Genomic DNA, 18,520 nt, shown 5'->3' on the forward strand with positions numbered 1-18,520 from the left:
AAAGGATGGCGAGGAAGAGGAGGAGAAGAGGAGGAAGGGGTGGAAGATGAGGAAGGGGAGGAAAAAGAAGAGGAAGGGTGGTTCTACAGAAGGGGTGGAAGAAGAGGGAGGAAAAAGATGAGGAAGGGTGGTTCTACCGAGTTCTGGCAAAATCTTCAATGAATGTATGGTGTATGAATGTATGATTGGTGAAAAGGCCAAGAAGGTATGGAAACTGGGAATGAATGATCCACTGAGGCGACCCCTAACGCAAACAGCCAAAGGAGGATTTAACCAAACACACTTCTGAAGGTGCTGCAGGCTGAACCGGTTTTAGGCACACGCAAGACAAGCAACCTTCAGCGTCCTCTTTGTCTCAATTCTCCGTCGCTGGGTTTTCACCAAGATTGTAAAGTCTACTGAAATGTGAGAATCATGTATATTGATAGGCAATGATTTAATACAAGTAAATTACCCTATGAAAATCCTGCAGAGAGTATATTTAAGGGCCCCAAAACAATTCTGGTCAGGGTGTCAACGATACTAGACTCTCCACCGGTTGCAGAAATCAATGAAAACTTTGCTTCTGATAATTTCTTCACATTAACTTGATTAGAATAACTTGAAAAAATATAAATAAACTATTTTTCTTGTCTCTTAATTCATGTGTTGTTTAGTTTTATAAGCAGAGTGAACCCAACGTCGACAAACTTATTAGCTATTTGACTGACCATTTAATGAAGAGGAGAAGGGGAAGAGGAGGAGAAGACGACGACGAAAGAGGAGGAAGAGGAGGAGAAGTAGTGGTGAAAAAAGAAAAAGTAGGAGAAATATGACTGCCTTCTTGCCTGCCTATCAACCCCCCCCCCCTCTCTCTCTCTCTCTCTCTCTCTCTCTGCAAACCTTCAATTTCCTTCTTCCAAGAATTATCCTCCTCCTCCTCTCTTCCCCCCCTCCCAGCGACCCCCTTCCCTCCTACTCCTCCTCCTCCCCTCTTTCCATTCCTCCCAAGCCACCCCTTTCCCTTTTTTTTTTCTTTTTCCTATTCCTTATACAACTCCTCCTCCTCCTCCTCTTCTCTCCCCTCTCCTTCTCCTCCTCTTCTTCCTTTACTCATTCCTCCTATTCTCCCTCCTCCCTTCCTGTTCTATCTTTATATAACCTCCTCCTCCTCCTCCTTCTCTTCCTCCTTGCCAACATATCCCATTTCCAAAAAGATGAATATAATAAAAATGACTACCTCCTCCTCTTCCTCCTCCTCTTCCTTCTCTTCTGCACGACTAGACCAACCTCCTCCTTCTCCTCCTCCTTCTTGTCCTTTTTTTAACCTTCAAGCTAAATTACCTCCTCCTCCAAGCTCAACTCCTCCTCCTCCTCCTCCTCCTCCTCCACCTCCTCCTCTCCCCCACCCTGCAAGCTCAACATATATTTAGTTCCTCCCTCCCTTCTCCTCCTCCTCCTCCTGCTAGTCATGTTCCCTTCGCCACTGCATTGACCCTCCTGCTTTGCCTGCTGTTGTTGTCCTACTTGCTTGTTATTTAATCCTGCTTAGTGCGTAGTAGTAGAAAGCCATGTGAACTGTATATAATAGTGAAATTTACTGATAAGAGTTAACTACTGCCTGCTTGTCTGTCTGTCTGTCTTGTCTTAACTCCAAGCCTCGCCTAGCTAAACTTAACCGTAATCTTCCTCTAACTTTCTGGAAAACTTGAATACTACCGAACGGCTTCAACATTCCCCCAACAGCTTTAACCACACACCAAACTTTAAATAGGCAAAGATAACTATTCCAATCCCAACCAAACCTCACCTAACCTATCCTAGCCAATCCTAACCATTCCAATCTCAACTAAATCTTACCTAACGTAGCCCATCACAAGTAACAAAGGAAATCTAACTTAACTTCACCAAACTTTACTTCTATCCCTACTAAATCTACCCTGACCGTAGTATATAGTAAATGTACCCCACCACAATTAACAAAGGAAATCTAACTTAACTTCACCAAACTTTACTTCTATCCCTACTAGATCTATCCTGCCCGTAGTACATAAACTTAACCAAACCTAACCTATTCTATCCCAAACCAATGCTAACCTAACCCTGCCCTCGCATAAGAAACTTCACAACCAAACCAAACCGAATTTTTCCTATCCTAACAAAACAAAACCTTGCCTATGCTGACCCGGCTACGAAGGGCTACTACTTATAACAAACCTAACGTATTCTTTAAACTACTAACTACTAATTGCTTAGAACTAACAGCTGCGAATGAAACCAAACCTAACGTATACTAGCCTAACCTACCCTAGCATAACCCAGTCTAACCTAAAGTACGGTATTATGTTTTATGTATGTTATGTAAACCATACTATACTATATCATACTATATAATATATCGTACACTGTATTTTTACTCTTTTGGAGCCTGTAGCCACAAAGATTTTCACTTGTATGCTTTAATGTATAGCAATGTGACAAATAAATTATCTTATCTTATGTAAAGCAGCCTAACCTAACCGAAAATATGGCAGTCTAACCTAACCTCACCTAACCTAACCAAACCTTACCAAACACAACCCTCGCATAATCCAACATAACATGCCCTATCCTCTCCCAACACACGCAAACAAGTCTAAGCATTCATCGTGTATTGCTTGCCTGACTTCGTTCATGCACAACAGCCCTCCCTAACCCCCTTCTCTCCTATCCCCCAACCCACTACTACACACTTCCCCAACTCCTCCCTAAGCCCCCAACCCACTACGACCCTCCCCAATTAACTCCTCCTCTAGCCCCATCCCACTACGCCCCTCCAATACCAGTTCATGCAGCGATGAGAATAATAAAAAAAATACATATAACCTGATCCTGGAAAACTCGATGTAAATGAGTGTAAAAAAACATAAATATGAAGTCAGTGAATAAAACAATAAATAGATATATACATTGAATTATACATGGGTGTAGATAAATGTTACTAATCACAGTGACTTCGTAGTAGTAGTAGTGGAGGTAGTACTAGTAGAAATGAATGGTAGTAGCAGTAGTAAAAGTAGTAGTAGTAGTAGTACAAGTAGTAATTATTGTTGTTATTTATATTGGTGTCGCTCTTGTATTATTACTAAAACACACACACACACACACACACGACGATAGAGACAGAAGGTGACCCCACAAGCGTATCCTATTTCCTGTGTGTACGGCAACTAGGTAAACACACACACACACACACACACACACACACACAGTTTGAGTAGTATCGGGGAGGGAGAAAGCGCATTGCGTGGCCCAAGGTTAGCTTCCCTCCCTCACCTAACTTCTCTCCCTTACCTCCCTCCTGCAATCCCTTCCCTCCTTTCCTTCCTTCCTTTATTCCTTTATCTTTCTCTCCTCCCTTCTGCAGTTCCTTCATTCCCTCATCTACCTCCTTTACGTAACCTCCCTTTCCTCCTGTCTCCCACCTTCCCTCTCTCTTATCTACTACCTTCCCTCCATCTCCCTCCTGCATTCCCTTCCCTCCCTCCCTCCCATACCTCGTTTACTCCCTCCCTCCCTCAATGCGAGTCTCCCTTGCCCTTTTCCTCTCCCTTCCCTCCTGCAACCCATACACTCCCTTCTCCACCTCGCTCTCTCCATTTGTCCCCCCCCCCCCCCTTCTCTCTCTCTTCATTACATAATCTTTCCGCGTTCCTACCTTCCCTCCAATTCGTCTCTCCATCTCTCTCCCTAAAATCTTTCCTCCCTATCTATCTATGTATGTAAATCTCTAAAAAGCATCTTCTGGCCACCTCTCTCTCTCTCTCTCTCTCTCTCTCTCTGATACACGTAGATACAAAGTAGGGAGGAAGGGAGACGAAGGAGAGATGGAAAGATAAGAGGAAGGGAAAGATGAAGGAGGGAAGGAAGAATAACGAATAAGGTAAAAAGGAAAGCAGAAACGGAAGAAAGAAGGGAGTGAAAGAAAGGAAGGGAGGAAAACAAGGCTAATGGAAGGGAGGGAAGGGAAGGGTAAACAAGATACAGACCTTAATTCAAATTTTAAGGGAGCGAAATAACATGATAATTGACTTGACAAGCGAAAGGAGGAAGGGAGGGAGGAGGGAGGAAGGAAGAGTGAGACTGGAGGAAGGAGAGGAGAGGAGGAGGTAAAAACCAAGGGAAAGGAGACAAAAATAACGATCCAGAGTAGTAGTAGTAGTAGTAGTAGTAGTAGTAGTAGTAGTAGTAGTAGTAGACGAAAAAGAATCATTGGTACCAAGTAAAAGAGTAAGAAAAGGAAGAAAAAGTATTGTTGTAGTAAATGTTTTGTTGTAAATGAAGCACTACAAATACCATCAATAGTAGTAGAAGTAGTAGTAGTAGTAGTAGTTGCAGCAGGAGTGGCATTACGTAACAATAGTAGTGGTGGTGGTGGTAGTGTGTGTGTGTGTGTGTGTGTGTGTTGACAAAGTTCAAAGCCATTCGTTTTTAGATCAAAGTAATTCAGAAAAAAAGTATATTGATGGAGGAGAACCTCTCTCTCTCTCTCTCTCTCTCTCTCTCTCTCTCTCTCTCTCTCTCTCTCTCTCAGATCAGTGTTGTTGCGTCATTCCGGAATTCTCTCTCCTCTCTCCCTCGCTCACCTTGCCTCAATTCTCTCTCTCTCTCTCTCTCTCTCTCTCTCTCTCTCTCTCTCTCTTGTACCCCTTTTCCTCCCATTCTTAATTACATTTCCTGCTCATCCCCCCCCCCCTCTCTCTCTCTCTCTCTCTCTCTCTCTCTCTCTCTCTCTCTCTCTCTCTTGTACCCCCTTTTCCTCCCATTCTTCCTTCCTCTCCTCCCTTTCTTCTTTACCTTTCCTCCTCGTCCCCCCCCTCTCTCTCTCTCACCCCTTTTCCTCCCATTCTTCCTTCCTTCTTTACCCTTCCTCCTCATTCCCCCCCTCTCTCTCTCTCTCTCTCTCTCTCTCTCTCTCTCTCTCTCATAGGACAGCCACGTGTCGAGACGATTTTATATAACGTACACCAACCCTATGAACTTTCCTCCTCCTCTTCGTCTTCCTCCTTTGCTTTTTTTTCCTCTTTTCATAATACCTATTCTCCATTCTCCTCATCCTCCTTTACATTATTTTTTTTCTTCTCTTCCCATCTTGCTTTTCTTTTTTTCTCTCTTTTCATTCCTCCTCCTCTTCCACTTATGCATTTTTATTTCGCGTCATTTCTTCTTCTTTATTTTCTTCTTTTTCTTCCTCCTCATTCAAGACATTTATTTACACACACGCTTCTTGTCTTCTAATTTAGCCCTCCTCCCTCCTCCTTTTTTCTGTCTTTCTTCTCCCGCTCAAGCTATCATTTTCCTACATCTTCTTTCTCTAGTATTCTTTTTCTGACTCACATCCTCCCTTGTCTTGTTTTCCCAAGTATGTCACCTTCCTATTATTTTTTTCCTTCATTTGTTTTCTCCTTCCTCACATCCTCCCCCTCCTCCTCCTCCTCTTCCTCCTCCTTACGTAACAGGTCACCAATCCTCACCCATCACAAAAGAGACGGATGGATAAGTAAGCTAATTCTACTTCATTAGCTATTCTTTTGTTTCTGATCCCTCTTCTAAAACCTTCCAATACTACATATGTGACCTGTTAAAAAAGATGTCATTATATACACGTAAGGTAGTCCAGTCTCGCTAATTCTACTTCATCAACTATTCTTTTGTTTCTCATCCCTCTTCTAAAACCTTCCAATATTATGTGACCTCTTAAAAAAGATACCATATACAGAACACGTAAGGTAGTCTAGTATCCCTGTTAGATGTCGTGTTCTGTCTTGTTTATAAGCAATACCTCTGAATTTTGTATCTATATTTGCAGAATGATTCATGGGGCAGTGTGTGTGTGTGTGTGTGTGTGTGTGTGTGTGTGTCGCAACTGGCTGGTATCTTTTTTTTTTTTCGTTTTGTTTTTAATGTGTTCTCTGTCCCCTCTTCCTCCTTCTTCTCCTCCTCTTCCTCCTTCTCTTCATCTCAACTCCCCATTTTTTCTGTGTCTACTTCTTTTCTTCTGCTTCTTCCTCTTCCTCCTCCTCCTCCATTTATAATCTTCAGGACCTTCTTCTCTACCCTCTCCCATCACATCACGGGACTGAACTTTCTCCTCCCTTCCTACCCTCCCTCTATCCCTTATTCCTCTGGTTTTCTTTGGTAATTACTATTCTCCTACTCTTCCCCTTTCCTTAATCTTTTATGCTTTTCTCTCCTCTCTTTCCCCTCTCCTTTTCTCTTCTGTTTTCTCAGTTTCTCTCCTTTAATTTCTGTCTCATCTTTTTTCTTTAGTGGTCTGCAATATATACATTTTTTCCTTCCATCCTTACAAGTTAATTCTTTCTCGCCTTTCTTCTTTTCCTCTCATATGTTGTTTCCTACTTTCCTTACTTTTTTCATGTCTCCTTTCCAATATACTTCCTATTCTTCCTTCCGTTCCTATCCTCTCTCTTCCTTTCTTCTTTCTCTTCCTTTACTCAATCTCCTTTAATGATCCTCCTTTATGTCCCTTCACTTAATTATCCCTCCTCTTCTTCATTCCATGCTCTCTTCATCTTTTCCTTACTTTTTTCATGTCTTCCTTCTTTTCATTATACTTCCCATTCTTCCTTCCTTCCTCCTTTTCCTTTATTCAATCCCCTTAAATGATCCTCCTTTACGTCGGTTCACTTAATTATCCCTCTCCTCTTCTTCATTCCTTTATATCTACTTCTTCTTTCTTAAATGATCCTCCTCTACGTCGATTCACTTAATTATCCCTTTCCTCTTCTCCATTCCTTTATACTTCTTCTTTCCATTATACTTCCAATTCTTCCTTCCTTCCTCCTCTCCATTTACTCAATTCCCTCCAATGATCCTCCTTTACGTCGATTCACTTAATTATCCCTCTCCTCTTCCCTTCTTTGCACAATATCTCTTAGCTATCTCACTTCCATCTCACGCCTTTTTTCTCTCCCTCCCTCATTCCGTTCTTTTCTTTGATCCTTCCCAGCTTTACTTCATGTCTCCTTTTATCTCTTCCTCTTCCTTCTCTTCTCTTTGACCTCACTTGATTTATTCGCTTTGTTTCATGTTTACATTTCATAATTATTTCCTTCCTTTCATTCATATCTAAACATTCGTCGCCATCCTCCTTTTTCTCTCACTCCTCCCCCTTCCATTTCTTCCCATTCCTTCAGAGAGAGAGAGAGAGAGAGAGAGAGAGAGAGAGAGAGAGGCTTCGCTCCCTCCTTTCGTTCTCTTTCCAAGTTGAAGGTTGCATAACGACTAATTTAGGGGCCGGGTTATGCAAGGAACCCGAGAGAGAGAGAGAGAGAGAGAGAGAGAGAGAGAGAGAGAGAGAGAGACACACACACAGATACACACACCTGGCCCCTTCCTCACCTGCCTGCTCCGCGTCACAGTTCAAGGAGGTACGTCAGTAAGGTATAAATAAAGATGAAAACCACGAGACGGACAAAACAGTAAGGGGCCGAAAGAAAGAACAATAACAACAACAACTACTACTAATACTATTACTACTACAACAACAGTAACAACAACAAAGCATAATACTGTGCTGGTTAAAGTACAAGAAATGGCTTAGTAATATAAAAAGGAAAAATATAAGTTGAATATAAAGTAAATAAATATATACATCGTTTAGTACCCAATCTCTCTCTCTCTCTCTCTCTCTCTCTCTCTCTCTCTCTCTCTCTCTCTCTCTCTCTCTCTCTCTTTTAATTCGTTTATCTTTTCATGTATAAAAATGCGTACGAGAGTTATTACGGCGTGTGTGTGTGTGTGTGTGTGTGTGTGTGTGTGTGTGTCCCTTGCTTTTAAAGTTTAGACGCCACAGACTTCCAAGTCAACGATCAATACACTGCATAGTTGTGTGTGTGTGTGTGTGTGAGAGAGAGAGAGAGAGAGAGAGAGAGAGAGAGAGAGAGAGAGAGAGAGAGAGAGGGTGGGTGGGGGGTGGTTGCAGCTCTCAAGGTCAAATGGACATACACGTGTTTGTTCGTATGTTGTGCTACACTGTGACACACACACACACACACACACGTTAACCACTATGACCACAACTCCACGCCCCCTTTCCACCACCTCCTCCTCCACTTATTCCTTACCTCATCTTCCAAGCACACACACTCACACACACACACACACACACACACCGCCTTGACAACAGACAGCAAACACCTGTCAAGCGTGTGTGTGTGTGTGTGTGTGTGTGTGTGTGTGTTGGGGAAATATTGTAAGATTAAAAGATCACTTGTCCATCCCAGCCTATATTACTCTCTCTCTCTCTCTCTCTCTCTCTCTCTCTCTCTCTCTCTCTCTCTCTCTCTCTCTCTCTCTCTCCGATTTTTCCTCGTATACAAAATTCATTACTACCACGTGTGTGTGTGTGTGTGTGTGTGTGTGTGTGTGTGTGTGTGTGTGTGTGTGGAATAAAACAAAAACAAAAAAAATAAATAAAAAAGATGGAGTAGAAACAAGAGAAGAGTGAAATAGTAAATGGTGGCGAGGAGGAGGAGGAGGAGAAGGAGGAGGTTTAGGAGGGGTGAGGGGAGCAAGCACAACCCTCCTCCAACTCCTCTTCCTCCTCCTTCCTGAAAAGCTAAAAGGAACCTAATACTATTATTGTCACAGGCTGAAAGACTTGAGGACTGAATTAAAAGTTGCATAAGTGACTGACTGAGCGACGAACTGACTCGATGAACTTATCCAACCAGTCAGTCAGCCAGTCAGTGAGTGAGTCAGGCAGTCAGACAATTTTAAACCATTTATCATTTCAGTCAGCCAGTCAGATAGCCGGAAAGCCACAATTTACTGACCTTGTAATAAAAAAATAAATTAAAAAAAACTCTTTTGGATAGATAAATGTTCTCGCCTTAACTCTTTTTGATCGTCTTCTGCATCTTTAACTACACAATGATGTTGATTTCCCTTCCAACATTTTGACGGTACTTTCATTCTAACTTTTTTCTTGCTAACTGTATTCATCCACAACTCTCGCGGCCTTGTTACACATGACTATATTCTACCTGGTCCTTATGCTGTCCTAATTCCTCATGCAAGAGTTAACAGGTATCTTCATTCTTTCACCCCTACACACACACACACTCATTTGGAAGTCTAATGAAGTCACGAAAATGTGTGTGTGTGTGTGTGCTTCTTGGAGAGAGAGAGAGAGAGAGAGAGAGAGAGAGAGAGAGAGAGAGAGAGAGAGCAGTCTTTTTGCCACCCTTGGAGGAAAACGTAGCCCTAAAATCTCTCTCTCTCTCTCTCTCTCTCTCTCAACAATCTCATTTTTGCTTGGCTCTTCTTGAAACGTAATATGGCGGGATTTCTCTCTCTCTCTCTCTCTCTCTCTCTCTCTCTCTCTCTCTCTCTCTCTCTCTCACACACACACACACACATACACCCACACACGCATAAAACGTTTGCATAACCTCCAGTAAAACCTGTGGGCAAGGGGAGGAGGAGGAGGAGGAGGAGGAGGAGGAGGCCAAGCCGGATTTACCATTTCTATCTTTTTTCTCCTAATATCAGGGTCTTGCATCCGCGTGAAGTAAAAATAAAATAATAATAATAATAATAAAAATATAAAAAATGAGAAACAAAACAAAACAAAAAAATCTAAAATCCGTCAAGCCTTTCCTCAAATTATCAAAAGTTTATGGAGATCCTGTTCTTGCGGCACAGGCTTAACATACGTGCATAGGCTGACTGACTGACTGACTAGGTGACTGACTGACCCGAGTTCCCAGATTATCGTACAAACCGTCCTCTATTTACACATTTCCGACCCATGAACTGTCTCCTGCACCCCAATAACAAGATTTTCATTAATAGTTATCGTTGAAATGGTTAATTACTGATGTCGTTTTGCAATAGTTAAATGTCAAAAACCGGAAAATACAATGTGTTGAATACGATAATCTGGCATCGTTGTGACTGACTGGTTGACTGACTGGCTGACTGACTGTTGTGGTATTAAGATCGAGTATTGGGTAAAGATGAACAGGTCGTACAGCCAACCTTTGAGAACCTATTACCTTTAGCCAGACGGAAAAGTGCTCCACCCACAATAGTCCCATGAGAAAGGTTAGAAGTGTAAGGTGATGGTGGAGATAGAGATTATAATAGGTGTAGGTAGATAGATAGATAGAGGTTGATAGATAGGTACATATATGGATAGGTAGGATGATTGATAGATATAGATAGATGGGTGGAGAAAGAGGGGGGAGAAGGGAAAAAAAGAGAAGGATGTATTTATGTAGAATGGAGAAGGAAGAGAAAATAAACAGTGAACGAGAGGGAAGAAAAGAGAAGCAGGAAGAGGAAGAGGAGGCAAGAGGAGGAATAGTAGGTGGAGTAAGAGGAGGTGGAGTAAGAGGAGGAGGAGGAAGAGGGGGAGGAGGAGGGTAGTAAATGGAGGAAAATTAGAGGTTTGGAAGGAGAGCGAACCAGTAAAAAAATATGCAGGAGGAGGAGGAGGAAGAAGAGGAAGATGAAGAAGAAGAAGGATGAGGAAAAGACTGTAATTGATGAGTTGCATTTAAATATCGATAATGAACCTCCTATCTTTTTACCTATTCGAATATTGGACCAACAACATGACGACCAGGGTTACAAATAATGATAATAATAACAATAATAATAATAATAATAATAATAATAATAATAATAATAATAATAATAATAAGTAATAATAATAAATAATACATAAACATAAATAAACTCCTCCTTCTACTACTACTTCTCTCTCTCTCTCTCTCTCTCTCTCTCTCTCTCTCTCTCTCTCTCTCTCTCTCTCTCTCTCTGCCCCGCCCCTGCCCGCCGTCCCCCGCCCTGACTGGTCCTACTCCGTGACGTCACAAGCTGAGGCGAGTCATGATTGGCAGGTAGTCTTATCAACGGACCAATCAGAACACGAGGAGTATTATCAGTGAACGAAGCACGCGTGATAGCATTATAAATAGATGTAGTAGTAGTAGTAGTAGTAGTAGTTGAAGTAAGAAAAGTCAATGGTAATGATAAAATACAAAAAAATTGAAGTACGGTTTGCAATAATAACAACAACAACAGTCTATGAACAACCCCCCCCCCAAAAAAAAAAAAAAAAAAAAAAGATTTGGGGATTTTCCTTCACAAGCAACACTGGAGGAGGAGGGGGAGGAAGAGGAGGCGGAGGAGGGAGACGGGAATTGGTGATGAAGATGGTGGTGGTGGTGATTACATGCAATGGTGATTAAGAAGGATAGGAAGGACAACGACAATGACGATGTTTTTTTGTTTTTTCAACGTATATAATTACAAAAGTTTTCTCTCCTTTGTCCTATCTCTTTGCCTCTCCCTTCACATCCTCTTATTTTTAACCCTTCCAGCAACTCTCTTCTTTTCTTTCTCATTATTCTTCCCTTCGTCTTCCATTCCGTTCTTCCTATCCTATTCCCAAAGTCACTTACCGGTATATCAAGTCAAGTCATACGCAGCTTTGTGGGAGGAGACATGGCAGCGGCGTGGCTTATGCGTGACGCTGCTTGGTGCCAAACTAGAGAATGTAGAAACGGCGATTTAAAGGAAACGAAGAAAGGCGGACTAATTTAATTCAACCACTTCAGCATGCCCCCCCTCACACCCCACACCGCCGTTTGCAGGCATTAGAATTACAGTCACGCATAGCACAATAAAACGGCATAATTTTTTCGTCAGTGGGTTGCCTGAACGCGCGGTGAAAGAAGGTGAACATGCACATCCAAAGTGGCGGGTATTTGGAATCAAGTGACGTCATCCCGCTGCTCCGCCCCAAACCGCCCCTGCGCGTACTGGTCGCAGTTTTGAAGGCAGAGTGACTTGTACGTGACTGTCCTATTTCTATCTGTTCTCACCTTTTTTATTTATTTCTCTTCTTTCATTTACGATTCCAACTGGTCTCTCGTTCATTATTTTCGTTATCATTATTTTCCCACCGTCTTCCATTCTCTTCTTTCTCCCACTACTTTTATCTTTATCAATGGTTCTCTCTCTTCTTTGTCTTCTCGGCTTTTTCGTCTTACTTCGTCTCTTCTTTTTCCTTCATTCTGGCAGCTCTCTCTTTCCCCTGTTTTCTTTCTCCTTATTCTTCACTTCCTCTTCCACCTTCTCCTTTCTTCCACTTCTTCCTATTCCTATTCAGTAGTTCTCACCTTTCTTTATCTTATCTGTCTTTTTATTACCTTGCATTCCTTGCATACTTTCTTCGTATCCTTCCCTTTCTCTTCCACCTTCTTCTTTCTCCCATTGCTTCCTATCCTATCATTTTCTTACATATACAATTGTTCCCTCCCATCTTCACCTTATCAGTCCATTTGTCTCTTATCTCCTCTCCCTTTTCCCCCATTCCGGCAGCTCTCATTTCTTTCCTCTTCCACCTTCTATCTTACTCCACTACTTTCTATCTTATTTTTTTTTTGTGGAATGATTCTCTCCTTTCTTTACCTTGCCAGTCTTCCATCTCCCTCTGCACACAATAAGATGTTTCCCCGAATTTCTGATCTATCTTCCCTTACCAGGTTAAGAGTAGTAGTAGTAGTAGTAGTAAGCTAGTGGTAGTACAAGTAGAAAAAGTGGTGCACAATGATACCACCGCACTTTACATTTTTTCTTACAAGTATATAGGGAGGGAGGGAGGGAGGGAGTTATAAAGAGTGGGAGGAGGTGTGGGAGGAAGACATAGATAAGAAGGTTGGGAGAGGTGAAGGAGAGGAGAAAAAAAGGGAGGATGGAAATGGAAAGCAGACGGGAGAAAGAAGGGAGGGAGGAAGGAAAGGATGAAGGAAACCAAAGAGAAGGGAAGGAAGGAAAGGAGAAAAGATACCGACCTGAATTTGAATTTTAAAGCGACGAAATATCATGATAATGGACTTGACAAGTGAGAGGAGGAGGAGAGGGAGGGAGAATGTGACCGGAGGAGAAAGGGGAAGAGATGGAGAGGAAGTAAAAACCCATAGACATAGACAAATATAATAAACCTAAGTAGTAGTAGTAGTAGTAGTAATAGTAGTAGTAGTAACTAGGTAGTAGTAGTACATAAAATAGTAATTACAAAAAACAATAATAATAATAGGTGATAATGAAAAAAAAAGCACAAGACTTCAAATTGCTTGTCTGTACCCTCGACAAATACATCACCCAGCAAATCGATTTTTTATATTTTTTAGAGTAAAGGAAGCAGTTCAAGGGCAAAAACAAAAACAGGTGGAAAAAAGCCCGCCAAACACCGCTCATATAAATAAAACAGAAAAGAGGAAACTAAAAAGAGAGGGTCAATTTCGGATGGAGAGATGTGTTAATACTCCCCTCTTGAAATGGGGCCTCGACAAAGAAACTCACAAACTCGACGCGACAGTAAGATAACCTAACACAGCTATTCGAAGGACATTCATGAAGAACCTACAGTATAAACGGACCTCCAACCCTATATATTTCGCCTTCACTAAGATAGAAGTGACAGAAGAAGAAAAAATGAACCACTTCCAACAACCTCCCTTCTCATACCTCCATTCCTCTTCTTCCTTCTATTGATAAGATAAAGAGGGGAAAAAAAAGAGTATGACGATGGATGGGAGACGGAGAGGAAGATGTTAACTATAAAGGGAGGTACAATAATAATAGGATGAGAAGCGGAGTCTGACGTGAGGAAGAGGAGGTGGACGAGGAGGGGAAGGAAAGGTACCCGGAAACAATAATGAGAGGAGAGGCGTGGTGGTGGTGGTGGTGATGATGGTGATGGTTGTGGTGGTATACTTTAGTCTAATGGTTCTCAGTTTTTGGTCGGCTGTGCACTAATATATCTTGAACTTTGTAGGCGCACCAAGTCTTAAGGCCTACTACATTGATAGGAGAATACGTGTAAGATATAATTCCGGTATGAGAGAGAGAGAGAGAGAGAGAGAGAGAGAGAGAGAGAGAGAGAGAGAGAGAGAGAGAGATCTGAATGGACACGCGGAAAGAAAATAATGTGTGAAGCTTACCAAGGCTCATGTAAATTACGCCAAACAGTCAAACTTGGCATACTTCCTACTGATATATGTACTCAATTTCTACTCATCGCCCCTTTCCTTTCAATTGTCGCTTAAAACCTTTTATATAATCGTGCGACAAAACTAGTGAATTGTCAACTCGGTAGCGTTAACGGGTCGCGGTTTAAACGGGTACGTGTGTTGTAGCCTACACGACATGCATTGTGGCGGAAGCGGGACGGAGTTTTTATGTAATCTTTTTTTTTTCATTAGTTATTACTTCTATATATGCCTAACTAGTTGTACATTCACTCAATTACAATTTTACATCTTAAAAAAGTTGCCATGTCCAAGATGAATAATGCACATTTCTAGAAAAAAAAAAGGCACACTTGAGGGATAACTGTGCACAATTTGAGAACCATTGCGTAAAAAAATACATGACGATGGTGGTAGTGGTGGTATGGTGATGACGGTAGTGGAACAGAGTGGAGGTGGTGGTGGTGGTAGTGATGACTGTAGTGGTAAAGGCCGTCTCTTTCAGCATCGATTTGAACTTCGCGCGGGTCTTTTGGCAACATGGCGCCTACGATGAAGCTGGCCAGACTCTCCTATTCTATGGCTCTGTTTGAAAGCATGCAATTCTATTATTACGCACGAGGAAATGACATATATACGAGCTGCCAGTCACACAGTAGTTTTGTTGCCACAGGGAGAGAGAGAGAGAGAGAGAGAGAGAGGAAGGGGGGGGGGGCAGCGATCAGCCATATCCTGTGCGTGTAGATAACCGATCACGCACGCACGCATAACGCGCACTCACACACTCATCAAATTCTTAAGCCCAATCATGTACGCCTTTCCACACACACACACACACACACACACATTAGAAAAACAAGATAAGGAAAATGTGTTTTACAAACAGGGTGGTGGATTGTTGGAATTGGCTTAGCAGTCATGTGGTGAGTGCCAATACATTTGTCACATTCAAAAATAGATTAAATAAATTCATGGACAGCGATATTAGGTGGGGTTAGATACACGGGAACTTAAGGTCAAAGGAGCTGCCTCGCACAGGCCTACCGGCCTCTTGCAGACTCCTATGTTCTTATGTTCTTATGTGTGTGTGTGTGTGTGTGTGTGTGTGTGTGTAGCAACTGTCACGTGGTGGATCTTGGAAAACCGCCATCATCTAATTATAATAGTAGCTAATAGTAGTCCAATAATAATAATAATAATTCAAACGGGTAATGAATCTCTCTCTCTCTCTCTCTCTCTCTCTCTCTCTCTCTCTCTCTCTCTCTCTCTCTCTCTCTCTCTCTCTTGTCCTTTTCTCAGGCTAGAATTTTTCCCATTATTTTAAGCTTTTTAAATATTTTTCAGTGCAAATTTATACCCAACAAGACAAAACGCTCCCCTTTAATCTTGTATTTTTTCAGTGTCACTTTATATTTAAGACAAAACGTTCCCCTTTAATTTCTACAACTTGCTGAAGCTTATTGTGATTGGGTCTATCCCAAGAAGAAGCAGGAGGAGGAAGAGGAAGTGGAGGCGGAGGCGGAGGAGGCAATGACGTATAAAAGACGAAAATTGAATATACATAAACTAATAAAATGGGTTAAAAACATATATTAAGAAAAGGAACAATAATAATAACTAGGAAGAACAACGATAACAATACTACTACTACTACTACTACTACTACTACTACTAATAATAATAATAATAATAATAATAATAATAATAATAATAATAATAATAATAACAATAATAATAACAGGAGGAATGATGGAATAAAATGGACGGCAGGCAATTATATACAGTACTACAGCACCATCATCATCATCATCATCATTAACACAGGCTTAAAGAGGCTTAGTGTAGATACATTCGAAATCTTTAAAGGGGGTTTAGATAAGATTATGTGGAGGGGGATCAAGGGGTGGTTTACTAGGGGGAGGGGGTGGAAGGGGGAGGCATATGTAGGGCAACTAACCTATGGCAAACTCCTTCCGCCTCTCTCTCTCTCTCTCTCTCTCTCTCTCTCTCTCTCTCTCTCTCTCTCTCTCTCTCTCGGGATTTTCTATTTCTCCATTTTTCCTTCATTCTGTCCGTTTCTTTTTCTGGCTCTTCCTATCTCCTCTCCTCCTCTCTCTTCCTTCTACCTCTTCTTCTCCTCTTCCATTATCTTCTTTCCTTTTCTCTTATACTATCTCATTCTCCTCTCCTCATTTTTAACTTCTTCTCTTTTCGAGTATAGAGGCCGAGTGAGTGAAGCGACCCGCCCCCAGGTGTATGAGCCCCATTAGTTAGTTACTCTCTCCTTTCACCGTTCCTACAAAAAACCCATCCCCTTCCTTACCTTTCCTCCGTCCTTGTACCCCATAGTCTCTCTCTCTCTCTCTCTCTCTCTCTCTCTCTCTCTCTCTCTCTCTCTCTCTCTCTCTCTCTCTTAATTTCAATAATTCTTCACAACCAAAAGTTCTTCACCACAACCAAAATTCTTCACCATAACAAAAATTCTTCACATCCAAAAATCCTTCACAACCAAAAATTCTCACTACAACCCAAAATCCTTCACCACAACCCAAAATTATTCACCACAAGTCCACAACAACCAAAAATTCTTCACAACAATCAAAACGTCGTCACACCTCTCTCCCTAACACACACACACACACACACACACAAAGCTGCAGTATCTCGTGCTTACATAAACTTACATACGTACCCCCACGTGAACACACGCCACCTTGTTAAATATCTCTCTCAATCTCTTCCGGACACGAGCTATAAACATTCATATTTACATACGTATACACATTTACAAACATACATCCACAATGAGAAGAAAGGTGCATATAAATATAAAAATAAGGAGACATGCAGATTGAAGTGACTCAACCACTTAAATTTGTACTCAGATCCTTTACACACACACACACACACACACCATGGTATGAATTTATCTTTCGTTACACTTTCTGATAATACTGATACTGATAATAAAGTAATATATACTGTTCGATTTGACATAAACATACTTGATTTTTACCACGAGTATGAGTGGTGGAAGAAAATTGTACAATGACAGCAAAACAATAGTAACAATGATAACGACAATAATAATCAGTAACATTTTTTTCGTTACATAAGAACCTTGACGAAACAGATAGATAGTAGATGCATAGATAGATAAGTGGCATCTCAAAAAGACTTTGTTCGTAATAGTACTATTTCATCGTAACTTAGTAAAGAAACTCAGAGTAACAACATATTTTTCTGTTTTTTTTACAGAAAAGGAGACAGCTCATGGGCACAAAAATGTAAACATTAATAAAAAAATGCTCCTAAAAAGAATCCAAAGAGGTGGCCGAAAGATAAGTCAGTTTCGGGAGGAGAGGTGTCCTGATACCCTCCTCTTGAAAGAGTTCAAGTCGTAGGCAGGAGGAAATACAGATGAAGGAAGATTGTTCCAGAGTTTACCAGCGTGAGGGATGAAAGAGTGAAGATGCTGGTTAACTCTTGCATAAGGGGTTTGGACAGTATAGGGATGAGCATGAGTAGAAAGTCGAGTGCAAGGCATGCAGTTAGCAAGTTCAGAAGAGCAGTCATGGAAATATCGATAGAAGATAGAAAGAGAGGCAACATTGCGGCGGAATTTAAGAGGTAGAAGACTATCAGTATGAGGAGGAGAGCTGATGAGACGAAGAGCCTTTGCCTCCACTCTGTCCAGAAGAGCTGTGTGAGTGGAGCCCCCCCACACATGAGATGCATACTGGACAGGACAGATAGATAGAAGATGAATAGATAAATAAGTTTAATGACATCTCAGAAAGACTTTGTTTCGTAATAGTTATATACATATATTAGTACAGAAACTCTTATAGTGTAACAGACGAATAGTAGTTAGTTGTAGTAGTAGTAGCAGTAGTAGTTGTAGTAGAAGTAGTAGTAGTAGTAGTAGTAGTAGTAGAAGTCGTAGTAGTAGTAGTAGTTCAATGACAACAATAATGACAACAACAGTAAAATAAAGTAGTAGTATAAATAGAAGTAGAAGCTTAATGACAATAATAATAACACCAATAATAACAATAATAATATTAATAATAATAATAATAATAACAACACCCTAAAACACTCATTACAACACCCAATCAACCCCAAAAAACAATAACAACCACAGCCAACCAACCAAACAACCACAATACCACAGAGCCCAAAGTCCCCAACCCAACACGTACCTTGGCCGCCCTTCAGGTCCCTCCACCCGAAGTCGAACAGATCCGCGCTCTCCAATAGGTCCTTGAGGCTCATTCCGGCATACAGAGGGTTACCAATCTTCCTCTCGTTGTCACTCATCACTAAAATCGCGCACCAAAAAATCGCACTACTAAAAAATCGCGCAGAAAAAATCGCACACCGGGGGAGGGGTTGTATAGAGCGCGCGACGGACCACGGAGACACACCTTCCCCTTTGACACTTCCTCGTAGACTGAAGGTAAATTGAGCGGAGTTGCCAGATTATCGTA

The 18,520-nt window shown here is 41.5% G+C and overlaps 1 protein-coding gene across 1 annotated transcript in view; it reads right to left on the reverse strand.

Moving 5' to 3' along the window:
- LOC127007014 (hepatic leukemia factor-like) overlaps window positions 1–18,498 on the reverse strand; it is a 100,928-nt gene extending 82,430 nt beyond the window's left edge. The window contains exon 1 of the transcript XR_007760017.1: window positions 18,233–18,498. The gene's annotated coding sequence lies outside the window, so the exon portion shown is untranslated. The remainder of the gene's footprint in view (window positions 1–18,232) is intronic.
- Between the last annotated feature and the right edge of the window lie 22 nt (window positions 18,499–18,520).

This window comes from Eriocheir sinensis, chromosome 34, assembly GCF_024679095.1.
Source record: "Eriocheir sinensis breed Jianghai 21 chromosome 34, ASM2467909v1, whole genome shotgun sequence".
Classification (NCBI taxonomy): domain Eukaryota; kingdom Metazoa; phylum Arthropoda; class Malacostraca; order Decapoda; family Varunidae; genus Eriocheir; species Eriocheir sinensis.